We start from the raw sequence: 27,371 nt of genomic DNA, 5'->3' as shown, positions 1-27,371 counted from the left end.
TGTATAAAAGTAAGCTTGGAGTCTAGTATAATACCTAAAAATTTGTGTTCTTTGTTTATGGGTATTTGATGTCCACACAGTTGAACACACGGATCTGGAACCAGGCCTCTCTTTCTAGTAAAAAGAACACAAGTGCTTTTGTGGGGGTTGATCTTAAATCCGTTTTCGTCAGCCCACTTGGAAACCTTGTTCAGGCCCTGCTGTACCTGTCTCTCGCATACTGCGAGGTTGCAGGATTTAAAGCCTATTTGTATATCGTCGACGTATACGGAATAAAAAATGGCCGGTGGCAGTGAAGCACGTAGTGTGTTCATCTTAACAATAAAAAGAGTGCAGCTTAGCACACCTCCCTGGGGTACACCAGTTTCCTGCGTAAAAGGACGTGACAGTGCATTACCGACTTTTACTCGGAAGGTACGATTGGACAAATAGCTTTCTATTAGGGCGAGCATATTGCCACGGATCCCCATTCCCGACAAGTCTCTCAAGATTCCGTAGCGCCACGCTGTGTCATACGCCTTCTCCATATCTAGGAACACGGATAGGAAATATTGCTTATGTAGAAAGGCGTCGCGAATGTTTCCCTCAATGCGCACAAGGTGATCAATTGTGGACCGCCCTTCCCTGAAGCCACACTGAAAGGAATCAAGCATTTGGTTTAATTCCAGGAAATGTATGAGCCGCCGATTAACCATTTTCTCAAACAGCTTACAAATGCAACTTGTGAGGGCTATCGGGCGGTAACTTGACGCCAACGAAGGATCTTTACCTTGCTTCAGAATGGGAATCACAATCGCTTCTCTCCATGCAAGTGGAAGATACCCAGCAGCCCAAATAGTGTTAAAAAGTGCAAGTAAAGTCAATTGTGTATCAGTGTGTACGTTCTTAATTATGTCGAACATAATTCTGTCAGGTCCTGGAGCAGAGCTCTTGCATGTGATCAAGGCAGCTCTTAGCTCGGCAATGCTAAAGGGACGGTTGTAAGGCTCATTCTCTCGACCTTTTCTTGTTAATGGCTTACGTTCTTCTGTTTCTTTGTGTTTGAGAAAGGATTGTGTATAATTTGTTGGACTTGACACGCTCTCAAAATATTCCCCAAGTGAGTCTGCCTGGGCTTGCAGTGTATGTCCCTGTGTGTTTACCAGGGGGAGTGCATGTGTTTGCCGCCCTCTAATCCTATTTACTCTGTCCCAGGCTTTGGCCTCATCCCTGAACGAGTTAATACTTGATAAAAACTTGTGCCAGCTTTCTCTTCTGGCCTGTCGGCGGGTTCGCCTGCCTTGGGACTTTACTTTTTTAAAGTTCATAAGATTTTCCGCTGTGGGAGAAGCGCGTAGCAACCCCCACGCCTTGTTCTGATTCTTACGGGCGATCCTACATTCGCTGTTCCACCACGGCACACGTCGTTTGCATGCCAGACCACTCACTTCGGATATGCATTTTGATGCGGCATCTATTATGAGTGATGTAAGATATTCCACAGCCGCATCAATTTCTAAAGAAGACATATCGGCCCATGAGATGTTAGTGAGAGTTCGATATTTCTCCCAGTCGGCTGTATCTATCTTCCACCTAGGAGCTCGTGGAGGAAGTTCATTTTCTTTAGGTGTTCTTAGTAATACAGGGAAGTGATCGCTCCCGTAAGGGTTTCTCGTAATTTCCCATTCGAGTTCGAGCAGTAAAGAGGCGGAAACTATACTAAGATCTATTGACGAAAAGGTTCTGTTCGCAAGAGAGTAATATGTGGGTTCTTTCTTATTTAGAAGGCACGCTCCAGAAGAGAAAAGGAACTGTTCAACGAGGCGACCTCGCGCATCGATACGAGAGTCTCCCCACAAGGTGCTGTGTGCATTGAAATCGCCAAGAACAACATAAGGTTCTGGCAATTCATCTATGAAGGACTGAAATTCATGTTTGCTTAGTTTGTAGTGTGGGGGTATATAAATCGAGCAAATAGTGATAAGTTTGTTTAGCAAAACTATTCGAACCGCCACTGCTTCAAGGGCCGTTCGTAGCTGTAAATGTTGACATGCTATGCTCTTTTGGATTACAATTGCAACACCTCCCGATGATGCGATTGCATCATCACGATCTTTGCGAAAAGTAACATACTGTCGGAGACCTCTAACGACCCAACGTTCCATTGAATAATTTGTGTATCCATATTGAAGGCTAATAAGTGCTGTGTGTATGGAAACAGGTGATGCCTTAGGTTACAGAGCTCTTTCGAGGCCCTGTAACAGGGGTTCTGCCCTTTCTGGAGCGTTCGAGTGAGCCTCGCCGCTCCTTAGGCGCTTGGTGCGCCTTGGGAATAGGTGTAGTGTCCATTGCCTCTTGTGAGGCGCCGGACACATGCTCTTGCGAGCGAGAAGTTACTAGAGAGGGTCCCGCCTTTGAGGGCAAGACCCCTGCGCCCACCAGCCCGGAGGTCGATGGGGCTCCCCGAGAGATTTGGCTGCGCCGGCTGTTGCCAGCGCAGGAAGGGACCTGGGAAGTTGAGGCAGCCTCGGCTGCGCCCACCTTCGGGGTCGATGGTTCCTTCTCCTCGGTTGACGGAGCAGCGCTAGCTGCAACCGTCGCGGGGGCAGATGGCGTGACTGCCGACTCACTGCTTGTGGGTCGGACAGCCGCCGGAGGCCGTTGTGACGCTGCCCCCTGACGCGCCACTTCGGCAAAGCTTTTCTTTGGCAGGTATGCTACCCGCCTTCGTGCCTCTTTGAACGATATATTCAATTTTACTTTTATGGTTACAATTTCTTTTTCCTTCTTCCAGGAGGGGCACGACCGTGAGTACGCGGCGTGATCCACATCACAGTTTACACAGTGTAGAGAGTTATTACATTCTTCTGTTGCATGTTCAAGGGCACTGCATTTCGCACATGTTTGGCGGCCTCGGCAGCTCTGCGAGCTGTGGCCAAAACGTTGGCATTTGAAACATCTCAAGGGATTTGGCACATACGGTCTTACACGGAGCTTGATGTACCCGGCCTCGATTGATTCGGGCAGGACACTTGAATTGAAGGTGAGGATTAGGTGCTTGGTCGCAATTTCTTTACCCTCGCGCCTTATCTTGATTCTTTTGACATTTATGACATTTTGATCACTGAAGCCCTCCAAGAGTTCAGCCTCAGTGAGCTCAAGCAAATCATCATTTGACACAACACCACGGGTGGTGTTCATTGTACGGTGCGGGGTTACTGTTATGGGGGTCTCTCCAAATGATACTTGTTGCGGTAGTTTCTCATACTGTTTTACATCGCGGAGCTCCAAGAGGAGGTCGCCGCTTGCCATCCTCGACACTTTGTAACCTGGACCAAAAATATCAGTTAGGGACTTTGAAACAAGGAATGGTGAGATGTATCGCACTGCTTTGTTTGGCTTTTCGGAATGAATAACATGGAAGCGGGGAAAGTTCTGGGTTTGGCGTCCAAAAAACTTGAAGACATCTTCGGTGCGCCCTCGTTTCTGAGGGCGATCAGTAAGGGAGGGGAAAGAAGTTTCCATGAAAAAATGTATGCTTTCGGCAACAGCGCCGACCGCCCACCACGGAGCCCAACGAGGGGACGCGGCAGAGCTTGCGTACAAGTCTGCACGACGCCAGTCGTACGCCGTCACTATAACCGAATATGGTGTACCCAAGGTTGGATAGCCACACAGGGTTAACCCGTGCCGCCAGGAGAAAGGAAGTAAAAAGAAGAGAGAAGGAGACAGGAAAGGTCAAAAAGTGAGAGATAAAGACGAATATTCGAGGAGGGAGAGACAGGAAAAGGCGACTGCCGATGTGCTCCAGGTGGGTCAGCCTGGAGGTGCCGTCTATGTGAAGCCGAGGCCGAAGAGGTGTGTTGCCTCCGCCGGGGGGCCTTAAAGGTCCAGACACCCAGCATCGGCTCAACCCCCAGGATCCCCTTTTCCCCAGACACGGCTAAGCCGCGCACGGCTACACGCGGGAGGGTCCAATCCTCGTGTGCTCGGGTCCGTGGTGCCGCAACACACCAAACGCCTGCTTGCGCAGACGCCCCTGCGGGGAACAATTCATTTGACTCTACTCGACATTTTGCGAGAATAAAACGACGCCTTGAAGAGTAAATCGGCCACTTCACTCCTGCGACAGCCTTCGTAGTTTTTAGAGTATACTCCGGTATAGATTATTTCTGCTGCCACTGCTGCAGCTTTCAGTGTTGCCATTTCGTTTCATCATGCGAACTTTTGTCCAATTGTCTAAACATGAAGAACATTGAGAAAATGCTTATTAGGAAAGATTAGATAGCATGCTTGAGATAGTAACGACAACTGTCGTTTCCAAGCTGTACTCTCAGCCTTCCCTGATAACTAATGGCCTGAAGATTGAGATCGCGATGTTGAAACGCAGTCTTGATTACTTAAACGAGACATTGGAGCCCCTCAGATCTGAAAAGAACGAATTAACGGCAAGCAACGTATCCCTGATTTCGCGTAGCTACGCCCAGTAAAAGCGTATCAATGACATGGAGCGATAGTAGAGAAAAAGCAACGTCGAAATTAAAGGCGTTTCGTACACTCAGGGGGAAAACTGCACCGCTATTCTCAATACTATTGCCTCTAAAATTGACTTCCCTGTTTCGGCTGGTGATATACACATTATTGACTGTGTTGCATCTGATTCAGAGTCAAATAATTTACCAGTGACATTTCAGTCACGACCGTTTAGAAAGTGTTTTTGGGAAAGCTCGTAAAACTCGTCTACGTGCAAACGACATCGGTTTCTGTACTTCACGTGGCATGCCTGTCTTCGTCAAAGACCACCTCACTCCTCAGGATAAACAACTGTTCAGCAAGGCCTTGCAACTTCTGGAAGAACTGGCTCTTTCTGTGGACTGATGATTGCGTCATAATGGCGAGGCAGTCAACAAACACGAGGGTTCGAATCAAAAATGAGTCCGACATAAGTGTGCTTGCCTAATCAGATAACGCCTTCATTGCTTCACTTTATCATTATGGCGTACATTTCCGCTAATGAATTCAATCCGTTTTTTTCAATAGCTATCATTCAGCGATTCAATCTAGTGCACGCAGCCTACGTAAACATTTTCAGCAGGTTCAAGTGCTGCTGTCCACATGTCTCCACTAATCCTCGATAATATGGTTTTCAGAGACATGGCTTAGTCGTAGTAATAGGAATCTCTACTGCATTCCATCCTACACAGCCGAAAATATCAACCATGCTTCATCAAAACCTGGTGGCGCAGCCATGTTTATTCCTTCTGGAATCCGATATAGACAAAGCCTAGATCTTCATCTAAATATACGTGACTGCGAGTCAGTTTGGTTCGAAGTTGACTACTCTTTCCTTGGCAAATATCATAAAAATATTCTTTTAGGGTCCATTTATCGATCACCTCATTCTCCAGTTCTGGCCTCTTGTGATGCACTCGACATCGTTCTTGGCATTATCTCGAAATAAAATAAGTCTGCTGTCCTCATAAATGACATAAACATTAAGCTACTTGATTCTTCTTCCTCATGCTTTGTCCAATACGTCGGCTTTTTTCGCGCTTACGGCCTTGAATCTCTTCTTTCTCTTCCTTGTCGTTGCTCTGCCGATGGCTGAGCAACACTAATTGGTCATGCGCTGTCTAACCTCATCTCGCCTCCTGCCGCATTTATTCTTGAAAATCATATTACGGGTCATTTCCCCAAAGCTCTTGGCTTTGACAATAATCTTCGCATCAATAACACAAGTTTTCTTAAACACAGGCTTGATCATGCTAAATTTGTACAAATAATATCCAGCTGTGATTGGTTCTGCGTAATTTCAACGGACAATGTTGAGTAAGCTAATAGAAACAGTCTCAATAATAACCAACTATGTCACTCGATCCATACCGTCTGTTCAGTGCCAATAATGTTATTCTTCTCCTTCGAATCGCTAGTTTAACACCCAGATAACCTAATATCCTACGTAGAAAGGATAACCTATATAAGAAGACTAAAAGGCAACCATTTATTCTGCACTTAAAAGATCACTACTAACAATACTGTAATACCTTGAATATATTGATGCTTAAAAAAGCGATTACTAAAATGAAATAGAATCATCCTGGTTCTGACCTAAAAACAATGACGTTCGATCAATCATTTTCTTAGTAAGCGTGTAAGTCCTTCTATAAATTATATTACTTACGATGATCCATTATAGCTATCCCACTCGACATCGCTAACACATTCGGTGAATACTTCTCCACCCTTCCTGTTCCATCTGTTTCCCCAGACAAACTTCGTCTTTAGGATCATTCGTTTTTTTTCTTTTCCCCACAATTCTGGAAGAGGTAAACAATATAATAGTCAACTTTAAATACTCTACTGCTGGTGTAGAAAATATTCATGCTAATCACGTATAATTGGTTGCCGATATCATTGCGAATATGCTTGCCTTTAAAATTTGCCTATTTTTTCAAGGAGGTATAGTTCCCAGCGCGTAAAAAATAACTAAGGTAATCATGGTAATTCAAATGGGTGATAAATCATTAATTCGCAATTACAGACCAATTTGTGTTCTTCAAATTTTTAGGAAAGTTCTTGAAAAATTAAACCACATTGGTCTGTCTAGCTATCTCGAAAAATTTCAATTTTAATTGTCGCTCCTGACCGCGTTATATTGATTTACATAACCTGGTTACTCTATATTGCGCATTCATTCACAGACATCTAAACTGCTGCGTAACTTCCTGGGGTGGAACCTATCACTCTCGTACTCCGTCCTTACATGTCCGGAATGAAGCCATCCGTGTTACTGCTAAGGGTAATCACCGATCACATGTTACAGAACTGTACCGCGATCTTTACTTTGCATTACTTATGTTGTGCTATTCAGTGTTTGCATAACTGCATATCGATCAACTAAAGACCATGATATTCCAAATTTTTTTTTCATGCGTTCCTTCGTATGAATGAATGAATGAATGTGTATTGTTTAGTGGCGCAAGGGCCAGGGATGGCCAAAGAGCGCCATGACTAATTATGTGTTGTTAAGCGCTGATTTGTGAGTTTCGATGGTGGGATGTAACATGGCTGTAAAGTGGCCTAAAATCAATGCGTATGATAGAAGCGTAAAATGATATATAGTATAAAATTATGATAGTGACATATGTAGTTGTCTATGGGTATAGTACGCTTGATAAGTGATCATGACGCTAAAATGCAAGAACATGGAAATAGCTCCTATGCCTCCGGAAGGCCTTTGAGCCCAAAGGCTGGGAGGCAGGCGCTTTCTATTAATGCAGTTACCGCAGCAGAAACCTCAGTTAAGAGGCTGTGCTACGGATTTCCTGGTGATATAACATGAAAACTACGTACATCTTTTAAAAATTCGAACAACGCCTGATATTTAAAGAAAGGTTCTATACCTATGAACATTTGAGGATGAAGTGGAATTCGCTGCCGATGTGGGAATGGAAAATGCTTTTTCCTATTTGTGTCTAGTTCCCTGCATTGTATCAGGATGTGAAGCACGGTAAGTGGCTCACCACATTTATCACACGTGGGTGGATCGCCACTGGACAAGAGGTATGCGTGTGTGCTGTATGTGTGTCCTATCCTGAATCTGCAAAGTGTTACTTCTGTGTGGCGGTTCTTTGATACCGGGGGCCAGTTGCCAAGATACGGCTTGATAACGTGTAGTTTATTTTCTGTTTCCTTGTCCCACAAGCGCTGCCAGAAAGCCCTTAGCTTTTTTCTTATTGATGGCTTGAGGTCCATTACAGGGACAGTCGTGGAAGTGTTGGAAGCGTTCGTGTGGACGGATGTGGCTAGCTGGTCAGCCAACACGTTTCCCTCTATCTCTCGGTGCCCCGGCACCCAGCATACGACGATATGCTGCTTGGACGCATAGGTGGTTAGTAATGCTGAGTAAAGAGATACAATGACAGGGTTTTGATATTTTTTGACACTTTTCAAAGAATCTGTGTATATAACTGACTTTTGGATATTAAATTCTTTAATGTGTTTCACGGCGGCCAATATCGCGTAGGCCTCTGCTGTGAAAATACTTGTGCTAGGATTCAATACACCGGAATCCGAAAAGGATGGAGCGTCCGCTGCGTAAGACACGCCAGAATAACACTTCGATGCGTCTGTAAAGAATTCAGGACAGGAGTATTTGTGCTGCAATTCGAGGAAGTGCATTCGGATATGCGCGACAGGCGCGCGCTTTGTGACAGTTACGAAAGATGTATCACAGTGTATAGATTGCCACTGCCAGGGCGGGGGCCGTATAACCGGGGGCATAAGGTGGTATTCAAGCAGTGCAACCCTTGTTTCTTTAGCTATGTCTCTAATACGTAGTGAGAAAGGCTTTGCCACTGTGGGCCGGTTGCGGAAAAGTTGAGAACTGAACAAATCATTTATAGTGGAATACGCGGGGTGCTCACTGTTTGCATTCACTCTCAGAAAATACATAAAAGACGAATATGCTCTCTGCAGTTGAAGTGACCATTCATCCGATTCAACGTACAGGCTTTCCACTGGGCTTGTTCTGAAGGCGCCTGTGGACAGGCGAATTCCTAAGTGGTGGACAGGGTCTAGCATCTTCAAAGCAGTTGGTGTAGCCGACTGGTAAACTATGGCTCCATAGTCTAGCCGTGTGCGTATGAGGCTTTTATATAAGTTCATAAGACATTTTCTATCACTGCCCCAGGTTGTGCGTGACAGCAGCTTTAAGATATTCATTGTTTTCATACATTTGTTTTTAAGATACTTTATGTGCTGTATAAAGGTTAATTTCGCGTCTAAAATTATGCCTAAAAATTTATGTTCCTTCTTTACAGGCAGACGCTCATCATGCAACACAATTTCAGGATCAGGATGCAGGCCTCTTTTTCTAGAGAAAACGACACAGGAGCTTTTTTGTGGGTTCAGTCTGAACCCGTTCTCATCCGTCCATTTGGAGACATTGTTAAGAGCAAGCTGGACCTGTCGCTCGCAGATTGCGAGAGAACTTGATTGAAATCCTATCTGCACATCGTCAACATATGTTGAATAGAAGATGTTACGTGGTATGTGTAGACGAAGAGAATTCATTTTTACTATAAAGAGCGTGCAGCTGAGCACCCCGCCCTGCGGCACTCCGGTTTCCTGTACAAATTTTCGTGACAGAACGTTGCCCACTCGAACACGGAATGTGCGTTTGGACAGATAACTTTCGATAACATTGAACATATTACCGTGTATACCTAACTGTGAGAGGTCTCTCAATATCCCAAACCGCCACGTAGTGTCATATGCTTTCTCCATATCTAGGAATATTGATACGAAAAACTGCTTATGAACAAAAGCTTCACGGATACGTGCCTCGATACGTATGAGATGGTCATTGGTGGATCGACCCTCCCGAAACCCGCACTGGTATGGGTCGAGCAATTTGTTTGTTTCGAGGAAGTGAAGTAAGCGACAGTTTACCATTTTTTCGAAAACTTTGCAGAGGCAACTTGTTAATGCTATGGGTCTGTAACTTGATACGGAGGAAGGATCCTTTCCGTGCTTTAGAATTGGGTTTATAATAGCCTCTTTCCAAACAGACGGGATCTCGCCGGAAAACCATATAACGTTGTAGAGGTAAAGGAGGGTTATTTGTGTTTCGGGAGGTAATTGTTTCAACATCTCATATATTATGCGGTCTGAACCTGGGGAGGATGTATTACAACAGTTCAGTGCTGCCTGCAGTTCTGCTATGGAGAAGGGTTCGTTGTACGCCATACTTTTATCACATTTTCTTTGTAACTTTTGCTGTTCTATTCGTGTTTTGGTCTTTAGGAAGGTTTCGGAGTAGTGCGAGGAGCTCGATATGTGTTCAAAATGTGCACCAAGAGAGTTGGCTTTATCTTCCCGGCTTTCTCCGTGGCTGTTTACTAAAGGTAAGGAATACGTTTGTTGCCCGTTAACTTTCTTAACTCTATTCCAGACTTTCCTCTCATCTGTGTAAGAGTTAATGCTTGATATAAACTGTGCCCAACTCTCTCGTCTAGCTTGTCGGCGTGTTCTCCTTGCCTGGGATTTGACATGTTTAAAGTTTTCCAGGTTTTCTGCTGTTGGCGAGTCGAGAAGCACTGCCCACGCTTTGTTCTGGTTCCTCCGCGCTTGCCTACATGCATCGTTCCACCAGGGAACACGCCGCTTAGAACCAGTGCCGCTCGCTTGAGCAATACACTTAGAGGCGGCATCAAGTATAAAAGCTGTAAAATATCTGACAGCATCAGCTATGGTTAAACCGGACATCTCAGTCCACGTCATGTAAGTAAGAGCTCGGTACCGTTCCCAATCGGCTGAGTCAACCTTCCACCGGGGGACCTGCGGGAGAAGTTGATCTTGTTCCGTCGTACTTATGATTATTGGAAAGTGGTCACTTCTATACGGGTTGTTAAGCACACTCCATTTAAAATAAGGTAAAAGTGTCGGCGATAAAATGCTAAGATCTATGGCAGAATATGACTTGTTAGCCAGGTTAAAATATGTAGGCTCCTTTGTATTCAAGAGACATGCTCCAGAAGTAAAAAGCAGTTGTTCAATGACGCGACCACGCGCATCACAACGTGAATCGCCCCACAGACTACTGTGTGCATTAAAATCACCAAGAATCAAATAGGGCTCCGGGAGCTCATCTATTAATGATTCTATATCGCGTCTGTGAAGGTGATAATGTGGTGGTATATACAAGGAGCAGATGGTTATGAGTCTATTTAAAAGTACGGCTCGAATGGCCATTGCCTCAAGGGGCGTTTGGAGCTTGAAATGCTGACGTGCTATACTTCTGTCAGCAATGATGGCTACACCGCCAGATGATGCGAGAGCATCCTCGCGGTCTCTTCGGAAAGTCATATATTGTCGGAGGAAGTTGGTGTGCTTGGACGTCAGATGGGTTTCCTGCACACACAGCACTTTAGGATTAAATTTAGAGAGAATTTCTTGGACATCATCTAGGTTTCTTAATAGTCCTCTAACATTCCACTGTATGATGTTATGCATGTTGAGAAAAAAAAATGTGCTGTGTGTCTCGAGAGAGAGGAGAGTGACGTTACTTTACAGGGCCTTTGTTAGGCCCTGTAATTGGTGTTTTGTCTTTTCTGGAGCGGTCAAGAGAACCTCGCCGCTCCTTCGACGCTAACTGCGCCGTTTGGCTTGAATTGGTGTCCGTAGCCTCTTGCAAGGCGCTGGACACCCGCTCCAAAGAGCGATGTGTGCGTCGCGCAGACTTCATCTCAAGCGACGAAGTCTTCGTCCCCAGCAGGCCGGAGGTCGACAAGACCCCTGTGGCCTCTGCGGTGCCCTGGCTGCTGCCGGAGCTTGAAGAGGCCACTGGTGTGGACACTTCGAGAGAGGGCAGGGCAGCGTTGGCTGCTCCCACCGTAGGGGCGGGTGGCGCAAGCCTCGGCACGCTAGGCGTGGACCGGGCTGCCGCCAGAAGCCGTTGTGGTGCCGCCCCCCATTGCACCACTTCAGCGAAAGATGTTTTCAATGTAAATAACGAGGATACCCTTTGTCGTGCTTCACGGAATGTAATGTTCTCCTTAAATTTTATAGTAATTATTTCCTTTTCTTTCTTCCAGGCTGAACAAGCTCTGGAGTATGCAGGGTGACTGCCGTCGCAGTTCGGACAATTTACCTCATAATTTTTGCAGTCATCAGCAGAGTGACCGGTTGTGCCGCACTTTGCGCACATAAGATGTCCTCGGCAGCTCTGGGATGCGTGACCAAATCTCTGACATTTGAAGCAACGTCACGGGTTCGGGATGTAGGGTCGGACATGAAGCTTTACATAGCCGGTTTCAAGTGTCTCGGGTAAAGTAGTTGAACTGAAAGTGAGTATTAAATGCTTTGTTGCGATTTCATTGTCATTCCGTCTGATTTTGATGCGCTGCACATGGATTACGCCTTGGTCCTTCCATCCATCCAGGAGTTCTTCTTCATTCAATGCCATTAAGTCTTCATCTGATACTACGCCTTTGACTATGTTAATAGTTCGATGTGCGCTGACAGAGACAGGGATGTTACCAAAAGCTACGAGATGTGAGAGTCTGTTGTACTGTTCTTTGTCTTTTAGTTCGAGGAGCAAATCCCCACTTGCCATCTTTGTTATTTTATAACCAGCTCCAATGGTCTCTTTTAGGCACTTAGCCACAAGGAATGGGGAAATTGCTCTAGCTTTTGTGGATGCTTGTTCACAGTGAAGGACACGGAATTTCGGGAATGATTCTTTGTTTCTGGGTAAGAACAACGAGGTTGCGTCGGTGCGTACCCTTTTCGAGGCACGATCGGGTGAAAACGGGTTGGAGGATCCCATGGAAAAAGTGAGTTTTTCGGCAACGGCGTCTGCCACCCACCACGGAGCCCAACAAGGGGACGTGGCAGAACATGAAAACAAGTCTGCACAGCGCCAGCAGTATGCCGTTACTATAACCCAATATGGTATACCCAAGGTAGGACCGCCACACCAGGTTAACCCTTGCCGCCAGGAAAAGTCGAAATGAATGGAAAAGATGAGAAGACAGGAAAGATAAAAGGTGGAAGAGAAAGACGAAGATAGATAAGGATAGAGAGAGACAGGAAAAGGCAACTACCGAATTCCCCCGGGTGGGTCAGTCCGGGGGTGCCGTCTATGTGATGCAGAGGCCAAAGGGGTGTGTTGCCTCCGCCGGGGGGCCTTAAAGGTCCAAACACCCAGCATCAGTTCAACCCCCAGGATCCCCCTTTCCCCAGACACGGCTAAGCCGCGCACGGCTACACGCGGGAGGGTCCAACCCTCGTGTGCTCGGGTCCGTGGTGTCGCAACACACCACACGCCTGCTGACGCAGACGCCCCTGTGGGGGGCCGCCTGTTCTCGTAGAAGCAAAACGATGTGTTCTTTGCTCAGCGTACATGAGTGATACATTGCCATGTTCGGGGCCAGCCACCTACAGTTGAAGCAGAAGATTACGCTACGTTTTGTTCTCTACTGTCGCGAGAGTAGAACGGGCATTCTACTCTCTCTCTGAAGGGGAGAGCGAAAAGCACATTTCACTCTCTCTTTGGTCACAGAGTGAACAATTCATTTGACTCTACTCGACATTTTGCGAGAATAAAACAACGCCTTGAAGAGTAAATCGGCCACTTCACTCCTGCGACAGCCTTCGTAGTTTTTAGAGTATACTCCGGTATAGAATATTTCTGCTGCCACTGCTGCAGCTTTCAGTGTTGCCATTTCGTTTCATCATGCGAACGTTTGTCCAATTGTCTAAACATGAAGAACATTGAGAAAATGCTTATTAGGAATGATTAGATAGCATGCTTGAGATAGTAACGACAACTGTCGTTTCCAAGCTGTACTCTCAGCCTTCCCTGATCACTAATGGCCTGGTGATTGAGATCGCGATGTTGAAACGCAGTCTTGATTACTTAAACGAGACATTGGAGTCCCTCAGATCTGAAAAGAACCAATTAACGGCAAGCAACGTATCCCTGATTTCGTGTAGCTACGCCCTGTAAAAGCGTATCAATGACATGGAGCGATAGTAGAGAAAAAGCAACGTCGAAATTAAAGGCGTTTCGTACACTCAGGGGGAAAACTGCACCGCTATTCTCAATACTATTGCCTCTAAAATTGACTTCCCTGTTTCGGCTGGTGATATACACATTATTGACTGTGTTGCATCTGATGCAGAGTCAAATAATTTACCAGTGACATTTCAGACACGACCGTTTAGAAAGTGTTTTTGGGAAAGCTAGTAAAACTCGTCTACGTGCAAACGACATCGGTTTCTGTACTTGACGTGGCATGCCTGTCTTCGTCAAAGACCACCTCACTCCTCAGAATAAACAACTGTTCAGCAAGGCCTTGCAACTTCTGGAAGAACTGGCTCTTTCTGTGGACTGATGATTGCGGCATAATGGCGAGGCAGTCAACAAACACGAGGGTTCGAATCAAAAATGAGTCCGACCTAAGTGTGCTTGCCTAATCAGATAACGCCTTCATTGCTTCACTTTATCATTATGGCGTACATTTCCGCTAATGAATTCAATCCGTTTTTTTCAATAGCTATCATTCAGCGATTCAATCTAATGCACGCAGCCTACGTGAACATTTTCAGCAGCTTCAAGGGCTGCTGTCCACATGTCTCCACTAATCCTCGATAATATGGTTTTCAGAGACATGGCTTAGTCGTAGTAATAGGAATGTCTACTGCATTCCATCCTACACAGCCGAAAATATCAACCATGCTTCATCAAAACCTGGTGGCGCAGCCATGTTTATTCCTTCTTAAATCCGATATAGACAAAGCCTAGATCTTCATCTAAAGATACGTGACTGCGAGTCAGTTTGGTTCGAAGTTGACTACTCTTTCCTTGGCAAATATCATAAAAATATTCTTTTAGGTTCCATTTATCGATCACCTCATTCTCCAGTTCTGGCCTCTTGTGATGCACTCGACATCGTTCTTGGCATTATCTCGAAATAAGCCTGCTGTCCTCATAAATGACATAAACATTAACCTACTTGATTCTTCTTCCTCATGCTTTGTCCAATACGTCGGCTTTTTTCGCGCTTACGGCCTTGAATCTCTTCTTTCTCTTCCTTGTCGTTGCTCTGCCGATGGCTGAGCAACACTATTTGGTCATGCGCTGTCTAACCTCATCTCGCCTCCTGCCGCATTTATTCTTGAAAATCATATTACGGGTCATTTCCCCAAAGCTCTCGGCTTTGACAATAATCTTCGCATCAATAACACAAGTTTTCTTAAACACAGGCTTGATCATGCTAAATTTGTACAAATAATATCCAGCTGTGATTGGTTCTGCGTAATTTCAACGGACAATGTTGAGTAAGCTAATAGAAACAGTCTCAATAATAACCAACTATGTCACTCGATCCATACCGTCTGTTCAGTGCCAATAATGTTATTCTTCTCCTTTGAATCGCTAGTTTAACACCCAGATAACCTAATATCCTACGTAGAAAGGATAACCTATATAAGAAGAACAAAAGGCAACCATTTATTCTGCACTTAAAAGATCACTACTAACAATACTGTAATACCTTGAATATATTGATGCGTAAAAAAGCGATTACTAAAATGAAATAGAATCATCCTGGTTCTGACCTAAAAACAATGACGTTCGATCAATCATTTTCTTAGTAAGCGTGTAAGTCCTTCTATAAATTATATTACTTACGATGATCCATTATAGCTATCCCACTCGACATCGCTAACACATTCGGTGAATACTTCTCCACCCTTCCTGTTCCATCTGTTTCCCCAGACAAACTTCGACTTTAGGATCATTCATTTTTTTTCTTTTCCCCACAATTCTGGAAGAGGTAAACAATATAATAGTCAACTTTAAATGCTCTACTGCTGGTGTAGAAAATATTCATGCTAATCACGTATAATTGGTTGCCGATATCATTGCGAATATGCTTGCCTTTAAAATTTGCCTATTTTTTCAAGGAGGTATAGTTCCCAGCGCGTAAAAAATAACTAAGGTAATCATGGTAATTCAAATGGGTGATAAATCATTAATTCGCAATTACAGACCAATTTGTGTTCTTCAATTTTTAGTAAAGTTCTTGAAAAATTAAACCACATTGGTCTGTCTAGCTATCTCGAAAATTTCAATTGTTAACTCTAAACATCTTGGTTTCCGTCAGGGGTATTCAACTAGCGTTGCTCTTAAGTACTTTACCGATAAATGCAAAATCAAATTTGACAAAGATAACTTCGTTTGTTCTATTTTTTAAACTTCACTAAAACTTTTGACAGAATAATTCATGCTATTTTATTCGTTAAGGTTGCTTCTTATGGCATTGAAGGAACTCCTCTAAATGTCTTTCTAAGTTACTTATCTGATCGTGAGCAAAAAATATATATTCATGGCGTTTCATCGAACAAAATATTAACGTGGGGCTCAACGAGACTCAATTGTTGGTCGACTTTTATTTTTTTTATATAATAACGATCTACCTAAACATTTTATTTCACCAGCAGAATGCATCCTATATACCAAAGACACCGCTCCTTTATCTTCGGGCAACTGTCTAAACAATCTTATAACGCGCCTATTGGTGACATTATATATATATCTCTACTTACGGTGTGCCTACAAAACCTTCTAATTATTCCTTCCAAAACTGAGTTCGTAATCTTCAGTTCTATACCGAATGAGGATTCGCAAATACTACCAAATTTTACTGATTTGCGCGCTATTTATCTCTCGAACTGTTGTTCTTTCCTTGTTGTCGAACTTGACTCACGCTTGAAATTTAACTTGCGTATCCATGAACTATAAAGAGAAACTTCATACGGCATTAGATTTCTACTCAAACCTAGGTATTTGTCACGCATACGTTTACGTCTGGTACGCTTGCTTGAGCAGGCACAATGAACACATGAACTCAAAGTGCAGCACACACAACATTCATTCGATATGAAATTTTAACACCAGTAGGGAACGGTAACATTCAGCACTTATTGCACACGGACTGCGTCCTCCCTTGATATGTTTTACGCTCGCACTACGGCGTTAACCAACGTCTGTGCGGCGATCGTTAATACGCTATCATAGGGGTGCTTACAGTACCAGTATCACTTTCTCGTCTTTTTCGTTTGCGCTTGTCGCTCCTGACGGCGTTATATTGATTTACATAACCTGGTTACTCTATATTGCGCATTCATTCACAGACATCTAAACTGCTGCGTAACTTCCTGGGGTGGAACCTATCACTCTCGTACTCCGTCCTTACATGTCCGGAATGAAGCCATCCGTGTTACTGCTAAGGGTAATCACCGATCACATGTTACAGAACTGTACCGCGATCTTTACTTTGCATTACTTATGTTGTGCTATTCAGTGTTTGCATAACTGCATATCGATCAACTAAAGACCATGATATTCCAAATTTTTTTTTTCATGCGTTCCTTGGTAGCCTACAAAGTCTTCAAAACGCCGTATTAATGGATTGAAAGTCTCAATCAGATTTTTGACCAAGCTCTACGCATTAAAAATGTCGCAAGCAGGATAGCTTAAAAATGAGCGGTGATATGTTCGGAAATTGTTTTCATACGTCTGGCCGTATCTGTTCAGTTAGCGTGCCGCGTTTTCGATGACGCCGTTCTTTGCGGGAGAATTCTCCATTTACCAAGCGGCACTCATGTCGATTGCTGCTGTATTTGCCCTGCATTAGCATGAGTTGTGCTGGGAGAAAGAAACCTTTTGTGTTGTGGAACTCACGTCAGAAGAGACGAACGATTGCAAACGAAGTTGACACGCCAGCAGGACACGAAATAATAGTGAGCGAGTGCAGTAACATTGAAGCCGCTCTTTGTGACGTGGACAGCGGCTCCACATCGACTTCGGAGGAGCGTTGCCAGTTAGTAGACCATGCGGATCCTAGTGCTGATTCTGACAGCGCATCCTCTTCTTCAATACCTTTGGCTTTTTTATAAAATTTGTCATCATTCAATTCGTTCTGATGATTTCTTTCACTGCCCTGCAGTAAGTAGACTTGATCTACATTCCACATGACATCTACTGAAGACAAAACTCCTGGCCTCAGTGCAGACGTATGTCCCATCACGCACCATTTCGTCGAAGTGTCGAATAGATAAGCTTTGAATGAACGCCGTCGTTGGAACCTTGACAGGCAAAAGGCACCGCTTATATTGTTACGTAGGAAGACGCAGACGAAAAGCTATATACAGGTATACTTACGATGAAATACGCCGCACTGGGCCAAGAGGCAATAGCCCGCGCTAGCCTCTAATCGTCGTCGCCGTCTTCACCCTGCTGGCCGCGTTGTCATCGTAAATACTGTTCCGCAGCACTACCCCCGGCGACAAATGCGCCGTACCGTGGCAACTAAACGCCGGACTCGGAAGCAGTGTAGTAGGCCTTGAGCCTACTGACGTGCACAACATCACTAGATGTTATAATACAGGACGAGGTTGAACGCACAGGAGCAATTTCGTACGTCACAGGCGCATTCCTGTCGCAGCACGCGGTAAGGCTCTGTGTATCGCGAAAGGAGCTTCTCTGAAAGTCCGACTTGACGAGATGGCAACCATAGGAGCACGAGCGCACCAGGCGAAAACTGCATGTCACGGTGGCGGACATTGTACTGACGCTGCTGAGTGGTTTGCGAGGCCGTCAGTAGACTACGGGAAAGTTGGCGTGCATGGTCGGCGAGGGCGATGGCGTCGTGCGCATACTCGCTTGTTGAGATCGCAGCAGGAGGAAGTGCCGTGTCAAGAGGCAATGTCGGTTCGCGCCCGTACAGTAGATAAAATGGAGAAAATCCAGCGGTGTCATGCCGGGAAGAATTATATGCAAATGTGACGTAAGGAAGAGCAATGTCCCAGTCGTGGTGGTCCTTCTAAACGTACTTGGACAGCATATTGGGAAGAGTACGGTGTAACCGCTCTGTCAGGCCATTGCTTTGAGGATGGCATGAGGTAGTCAGCTTGTGTTGAATGCAGCAGGAGAGCACAATGTCGGCGATAAATTTCGAGAGGAAGTTACAACCCCGGTCAGTAAGCATCTGTCGCTGGGCGCCATGCCAACTCGGGGCGCCACCAAACTCGACGTGCGCCACCGAGGTAAAAGACTGCGTTGGCGAGCATGATAGTAGGGTCCCACCGGTTATTGCGGCTGACGTGTTCGTACAGGCTGATCCAGTCCGTGACGTCTTCCTCATCTTTGCCCGAGAATACGCCAGGATCACGGGGAGCGGGGAGAGTGATGTAGGTCGACGAAGTGGCAGCAGCTGTCGGAGCCGGCGCAGTCGAGTTGCCGTCGCCGGGAGCCCTGAAGGAAGGCTCGACGTACCGTCCACTGCGAAGCTCCGTGACGAGGTACAGGAAACGTCCACCTTCACCAGATATGTTACATAGGAAGACGCAGACGAAAAGCTATATACAGGTATATTTACAAAGAAATACGCCGCACTGGGCCAAGAAGCAACGGCCCGCGCTAGCCTCTAATCGTCGTCGTCGTGTTCACCCTGCTCACCTCGTTGACATCGTAAATACAGTTCCGCAGGAATATCGTAGGTACTGTCAATCACCAGAGCCTTCCTTGCATTGTAAATTGAAAGAGCTGCACAAGATTATAACGTGGGACATGCGCCGGGCCAAACGTGCGTATCTGGGTGTGCTTGGCAGAAAAATAAAGAATAATCCAGACCAAGTATGGAAGTACGTAAAAAGTAAGCAGCGCGTAAAGGATAACATTCCCGATGTTCTAGATGACTTTAGCTCTGGTTGGTTGGTTAGTTGGGGTTTAATGGCACAAAGGCAATTAAGGCCATGCTGCGCCAGTCAGAAGACACAAGGAAACGAAAGGTTAAAGCAGGCAAACCTTCATTGCATTACAGTTCGCGTAAATAACCAGTTGTCTCTAAAAAGTGGAATAGGTTAGTAAATGGCACTAGTGGGTCATCTGTTAGTAATAGGGCAGGGTGTAAAGGCATATCTAAATAATATAGGTTGTGTAAAAGTTTCAGTCGCTGTGTTTCAAAATGTGGACATGTTAAAAGGATATGTATTACTGTAAGAGGTTGATTGCATTTTTTGGCAAGTCGGCGGGTTTTCTTTACGGAGGAGAAAGTTTTGTGTTAAATGTGTGTGTCCGATCCGAAGTCGACGCAGGATAACCTCATAAAACCGTTGAAGGTGAGTGCATGACTTCCACTCACCAATTACGGGTTTAGTAAGATGTAGCTTGTTGCTTAAGCAATGGTCCCATTTCTGTTGCCATTTGGACGTCAAGGCCTTCCTAATAGCCGTGACACTATCTCGATATGGAAGCGCCGTGTCTGTTATGTATTTGTGCACTGCCATTGATGCACACCTATCCGCTGCTTCATTTCCCGGTATACCGACATGGCTTGGTACCCAGCAAAACCTAACTGACCGGCCCTATTTGTTTAATGTTAACATGTTTAAAATGTCCCCTATCAGGGGTTCACATACGGATTTCGCGTGTAGAGCCTTCAGTGTGCTTAATGAATCAGTGTATATTACTGTGTTTTCGTGTTTGTCAGCGATGCTCTCTTTAACTACAGTCCATATTGCGTATACTTCGGCTGTGTAGACTGAGGCATGCTATGGTAATCGAACGCTTGTTTCCCAATTTTCCGTTACGGCCCCCACACCCACGTGATCTTTTGTTTTCGGGCCATCAGTGTAATATTGCATGTTATTTTAATATTTGTCCTTAACTACACGGAATTCTTGCATAATGTGTTCGTGTGGGATGTCTTTTTTCTTTAGATGTGTTAACGTCCAATCACATAAGTGTGTGAAATCGTACCACGGGGCCAACCGTTGTGGTTTCTTGGCAACCTGGAGGACTTCGTGGGGAATGTCATAGTCCCGACAGTATTGCTCATACCGCAGGACAAGTGGCCTAATCGTGTTCGGTTTAGTTGTGTAGTGTAAGCGTGAGTTGCACTGTGTGTGGATGTTGTAGCATATGTGTTGTGGTGAAGACTTATTTCTGAGTACGTAGGAAAAAGGGAGGAATGCTCTGCGCTGCTTTAAGGAGGGTTCAATATACTCGACGTATAAACTTGGAATAGGTGAAGTTCGGTAGGCACCACTTGCCAGTCGCGGTCCAAGGTTACGTACCGGATCAAGTCGTTAGACGTAGGACTGTCTGGCTGAGCCGTAAACCACGGAGCCGCAGTCTAAAAGGCTACGCACAAGAGACCGGTAAACACGTAAAAGGCACGTTCGGTCGGAACCCCAGTGCTTATGAGCCAAAATTTTAAGGATATTTAAAGCTTTATTTGCTTTAATCTTTAGTGCTTTTATGTGAGTTAGGAAGTCAAGCTTGGTGTCAAAGGTTACTCCTAAAAACTTATGGTCTTGTTTCACCGGCAGTATGGTGTCATTCAATTTTAGGACTGGATCGCTGTCTAGCCCTCGTTTCTGAGAGAACAAAACAGTAACTGTTTTCCGTCTGGAGAAGCGGAAGCCATTTTTGTTAGCGCATTGTGTAAGTTTATTTATTGTCATTTGAAGCTGTCTCTCACAGGTTGGCAAATTTGAGGCACAGCAAGCCACTTGGAGATCGTCTACGTAAACAGAGTGCATAGGAGACGGCAGTATAATCTTACTAAATGAGTTCATTTTCACTATAAACAGTGTCGTGCTGAGAACACAGCCTTGCGGAACGCCATTTTCCTGAGTAAATGTATGATAATGTACTGTACCCAGACGTACCTGAAATATTCTGTTAGACATAAAATCAGCTAGGCAATTTAGCATTTTACCACGGATGCCGAGGTCAGACAGGTCTCTTAAGATTCTATATCTCCATGTGGTATCATAGGCATTTTCTAAATCGAAGAAAACCGCAAGACAGTGTTGTTTGTGTAAAAATGCATACCGAATTTCATGTTCTAGACGGACAAGATGGTCAGTAGTTGAACAACCCTTTTTATATCCCCACTGGTGGGGTTCTATGAGGTTTCTTGATTCTAAAATAAATGAGAGTCTTATATTTATAATGCTTTCATATGATTTTGCCAAACAGCTCGTGAGGGCAATGGGTCTGTAGCTGCTTGCGGATGTCGGAGATTTACCGGCTTTCAGAAATGGAACTACTATTGCTTTTTTCCACTCTTCGGACATTATGCCAGATTCCCAGATTAAGTTAAAAAAATTAAGGAGAGCTTCTACAGATGCCTGAGATAGATGGGCCAGCATGGCATAGTGAATACCGTCGTGTCTTGGCGCTGCGTTTTTCCCTGAAGAAAGGACTCTGTTTATTTCTTGTTGTGTGAGTTGGGAATTGTACGGTTCATTTAACGCGCCAGTAGTGGGCAGCTCCTGTTTTTAAGCAGACTGTTTGTACAGTAGGAATTACTTTGTATAATTCCCTGAACTGGATACATCACGGAAATGTTCTCCAAGTATATCTGCCTGTTCTTGTATTGTTATTTGTGTGCCTGGACTTGTAAGTAGGGGTATTGTGTAAGATGAGTACTGTCCTTTAAGTTTCCTCATCTGGTCCCACATTCGTTTCGATGTTACCGTACTATTAATTGAAGAGATGTATTTTTGCCATGATGATTTTTCAGCAAGTCTTCGAATGAATCGTGCTTTGGCTTTGAACTTTAACAGGTTGCTATAGGTGGGGTACCTCCGTAGGCCTCCCCAGGCCTTATTTTGTTCTTTTTTAGTGTCGGTACACTCCTTCGTCGACCAGGGGTTTAGCTTTTTCTGAACTATACCCGATGACAGCGGTATCGCCTTTTCTGCCACTGTGATTATGACTCAGTGATCTTTTTATTAGGTTCATCAATACTAAGCTCTGGCGAATAGACATTTTCCAGTTTCGCGTTCTCCATAAAAACCTGCCAGTCAGCGAGCTGTAATTTTCATCGGCGTGGTCTAGTTAATAAAGTTTGTGGTGATGGTAGGAGTTTGATGAGTGCGGGTAAGTTGTCGCTACCATATGACGTGTCGAGAGCTTCCCATTTAAAATCAGTAAAAAGAGAGGGCGATCAAAAAGCTAAATCTAAAGAACTAAATGTGCAGTATGTCGGTGAGAAATAAGTTGGCGCACCTGAGTGGACGTAGCCAGGCTGATGATGATGGCGATGATGATAACGCAAGACCAATCAGAGCTAGGTATTAACTGCGCAAAGTTAGCACCATCAAACATGTTTGATAAAACTGATGTTATTTATGTGAAGATTGTTGTGAAAGGAGGGAGCTATGGGGAAATGAACCGCAATATTAATTTGAAGAATACATTTGACAGGAGGCATGAGGAAGTTGGACAGCGCATGAATAAAGTACTGTTCCTGAGCCGTCAGCAGAGCGAGTAGGAAGAGACAGAACAGATTCAAGGCCGTCACCGTGAAGAAAGCTAACGTATCGGAGGAGGCAGGGCTAGCCGTGCCAGGACGAATTTTTCTTCAACTACGAGGCTTTTCTTTTCCACTTGTTCTTCTTTTCCACCTGTTCGTAGCAATAGCTACGAACAGGTGGATGTCAGATTTTCCCTTTATATTTTACTTCTCTCCACCTTGCGGGTCTCCGCAGAACTATTACATCAAACCATTGCCTTTGCTTCGGGTTGTTGACAAATACGACTTCACCTTAGCATATAACACATTCTACCATGCTTGAACTTTGGACTTAATATCTCCCCAATTTTCCCATAATTAGACCTCGGTAGCGTCCCTAGTTCTCTCAGAGCAGTGTGATAAATTCTGCCTTATATATAGAACACGTTTTATCAATCATGCGGCGGCGACACAACCAGCGGAAAGGCACGAACGCGTTCTCTCGCGTTCACGCGTTTCTGTTCGCTAGAGGCTTTTCCTGCGGGTGCGTCCTTTTCTGATTGAATTTATTCGTTATCCCGGCTTAAGGCGCTGGCATCTCGACATAACCGGTAAGCAGACGACGCGTCCTCTGACCTGTGCAAATTCCCCTGCACGGCGTCTCTCCCAATATTCACTGACCGACGACACATGTTCGTGTTGTCAGGCTTTAGACGCACTTGCTCCTTCGAGTATCGCCCATCGCTAGCGGGACGAGCGGCGTTGAGCCTAGTCCTCATCTCGGTGTCGAGGCGCGTATGTCGACTATTTCAGCGCAGAGCGGTCAGATTGTATTCGCAAATGAGGTTCCGCTGTCGCGTCAGGCCAAATGATGCGCTTTTGAGCAGAAATCTGCGAAGTGCCAGCGCTGCACTAGGGAGAGGTATCATCCGCCATTTGACTCGTTTCCGAAACGTTGGTTACACGAAGAAAAGTTGGCGAAGCTCGGTGGGCGCACAATCACAGTAAGCGGCCTAACACCAGCTTCCCCAGTCGTGTAACTGCGCTACCCGCGTATAGGAACAATTGAGGTTAGGTTAACCGTGCTTAAGGTCCTCAGTGTAACAGGGGTATTATGGCACGTGCCCCAGGAACATTACGCGTACTTTAGTTTAAGGCACAGCTAGAGTACAGTTTAAGTGAGATGGGGAGCAAGATGAAACCTACTAGAAAAAAAAACCAACTTTATCATTGTTTCTAATGTAAGCAGTGTATATATGTCGGGATAGATTGTCACTAATAAAATACCCAAATACATGTACGTGCTAAAGAAATTGAGAGAGCTGCTAGTAGGAGAATAGATGTAAGGTTGACGTGGTTTACTGATGCATGTAATTCGCATCGCACTGCAGCTGTCAGTGTTTACCTTCATTAACCAAGCATTACACGTGCTCGAAATGTCATGAATGTCAGACGATAACATTTACGTTTAGTTTATTAACATTGAAGAGCAGTACATGGTGAGAGAAAGTGCTAAAACCTCTAGCTTAGCTAAATCAGTAAATATGCAGTCTACAAGCGCTCAGCGATCCCAGAGAGGAAATAAATCATTAGTAAATGCTCAGTGCTGAGTTTCGCAAGAGTGACGTTTACGAAAACGACGTTGCTTAATTGTAAAAACGTAGTTCTAAAAAAGCAGCAAGACATGAATAAATAAAGTCCACCAGCTGTTTGCATCGAATAGGGGAGATCAATATGGGTATTTGGTTACTAGGACTGTGAACAACACCGGATTTGTGCACTTGCATTACCGTAAAAGCTTTGCTGTCGTCAGGTAGGGACTACGAGAATATATGCGTCAATACCAGGAAGGTTTTCGTAATCTAGAAACGTATAATCGATTTTCTCGATTGCGCACAAACGAGACGGTTTACCTTCAATATTAAGCTCAATAATGCCCTCCCAGTCTATTAAAGCAGGTTTCATGCATAAAATGGCTGAAGCTGGAATGTCGGAAAGAGCAGGCGAACTCAAATTGCGAAATGCATGTTGCGTGAAAAAACATGAACAAAGTGACAAAAATGCCTAAGTGCTCTAAACATATATTCCGCGTTTTCGATTCCGCCCTGCACCAAAGAAATCTTAAATGATTTCCGTTTTTTTTTATGAACGGCACATAGCCGGTACCACTTACACGGTGCACCAAGTTGGCATCAAAGGCGTTCATTGAAGGGCGGCAGATACGCGACCGATCTTACCTTATGACGTAGGTAGGCGTGAAAGAAGTTCATCAAATATTGACACACACCTGCTTTCACATGTTTAGTGATTAGATTGGTCGGACTGTTGATTTCGAACTCGTTTCCTTCATTAAAGCAGCTGAATGCTCTGTCGACTTGACCAGGGACTCCCCTGTGACCCAAACTGATCGAAAAACTGTTAGACAGATTGACACACAGACGGTAAAAAGCCTTTAAGATAAGAATGCTTATTGCACCCGTAAAGCGTGAGCTTTATTTATATAATTCGGCAACTTCAGATGAAGGTCGGCCGACCTCACACAATCATAATTGGTAGGAGATTCAACGTCGGCTGCAAATTACGTGTAGGCTGTTTTCTGGCAGAGCAGAAAACATGAACCGGGAATTAAAGAACTAGCTGCTGGTTGCTCTGTGACCCTGTAGGGTATCTTTCGCACTGGGTTGAGTGTGAGTTCATATCTGCCTAAAAAGAGAAATTCTGCACTAAGTATGCGACATTAATAAGTGCTTATTTTTGCCCAACTGCCCAGAGCTTGAACACCTCATTTGTGTAGGTCACGACAAAGTATACTGTGTAGTATCATCATTTTATAATGTGGTTGGCGGGAAGATTGCCATTTGGTGTGTCTGCTGCTGTAACCATATGTTATCATGACTTAGGAATGACCTGGGGATACGCAGCAGAAAGCCAGAGCTAACTCACACAACTACCTCAGATGATTACTGCCGCACTTTTATTACTTGAATATAAAACAAAAGAAGCAGCGCATGTAATTATTTTGTAAACACACCACGCAGCGACTTTTTAGGGGAATTTATGTAACAAATTTCGCCTACCATGATTCGCTCGAAACGGAATACTAATATTCGAAATAACCTCTACGGTCACAATTCACGGTCATAGTTTCTAGCTCAGGCTTCCTTGCTACAGCAGAAGCACCTCAGCAGCTGTAAACATAAAACACGTACATACAAAGGAATCCAGCAAGAACGAATGCTGCATGGTGACACTGAAATACCGAAAGCATGCCCGGCGGGCGCCCTTCATTGCAATCAGTTCTGCGTTGCGAAAGTTCTGTTTCAGAAGAGTCAAGTCTACCGCTTTTTTTTTGCTCCAGGCTTTGTTGCACTCAGTCACTGTGGCAGCGCTCTCTCGTTCCTGAGAAAGCTTTCTAACAAGCTACACCTTTCCAGCGTTCAAGTGTTTTTCTTTGTCTCCGTCGTCAATATGTGGTGTGTCGTCGTCGCTACAGTCATCGCCTTTGCTCCTGTATTTCTTTCTATTTGCTTCACAATTCACATTGTGCATCCGAAGCAGACACGAATCTTTACAATCCAGGAGCCGCCACTTTTCTTAGGATGCTTTCGCGATGACGGCCTTTCCTAGAATTTTACTGTTTGATTTCACTTTCTTGTACCGGTTTCTCGAAGCTGCATTTCACAAACCACGTGTTTTCCTGTTATGATGCTTTAGCTTTTGTGTCAAGAGGAGACTGTTTCTTGTTGACTGCGTAATACACTCAAAGGTGTGCTTTCCTTGCACCACAAAACCACCAAGAGCACCTAGGAGTCAGAAAACAGAAGAAAATACTGGAACATGATGTAGGAAAATGCAAAATCATATAAGGATCAGCTTTGGGCAACCTAGCTGTCGTAGCTAGCTTTTAGGAAACGGCATCTCGAAGCACATGTTTATTTTCCAACTGCCAAGAATCGAAATTTTCATTAAACTTTTGGTGCTGTCTACATGTCTGGGAACCATGCTTTTTAATGCGTGAATGTTAAGCCGATGCTTAAGGAGGAAGGCGGATGCTTCTGTCAAAAAGTCGGTATATGTTAGGGTTTTCATCTAAACAAGTCTGAAAATTTGCAGGCTTTTGGAAAAATATATTTAGACATTGAATTGAAAGAAAGAAAGCTTACCTTAGGTAGAAGAAAAAGTATATTTTGCTTTCACATAGTTGCTCGGACATTATGATCACTGCAAAAAGAAGAGTTCCTCACACAACTACAATATTTTGATGACACCATAATTATAATAGCAAAATTATATTGATATGCGCTTTTGTGAAGAATATGTACAGAACCGACACCATGTGTTGTAGAAGGCTCGCGAAAATGCCGTCAAGAAATAAAGAACAGCTATGGAACGCGGATGGCACGCAAGCATGACCCGCGTACACGAAGTGAAATTCCGCATCGCAGGTCCTATTCAAGACAGGACTCGCGTGACCGCACCATACGCCACAGCCACCGGAGTAGAACGCCCATTTCGAAAGATTCGCTTACTAACTAAATGAACTAGCATGGTGTTAGCTCGCACAGGAAAACC

Source organism: Dermacentor variabilis, chromosome 2 (assembly GCF_050947875.1).
Source record: "Dermacentor variabilis isolate Ectoservices chromosome 2, ASM5094787v1, whole genome shotgun sequence".
Taxonomy (NCBI): domain Eukaryota; kingdom Metazoa; phylum Arthropoda; class Arachnida; order Ixodida; family Ixodidae; genus Dermacentor; species Dermacentor variabilis.
The sequence above is the reverse complement of the archived record's forward strand: the minus strand, read 5'-3'. Positions refer to the sequence as shown.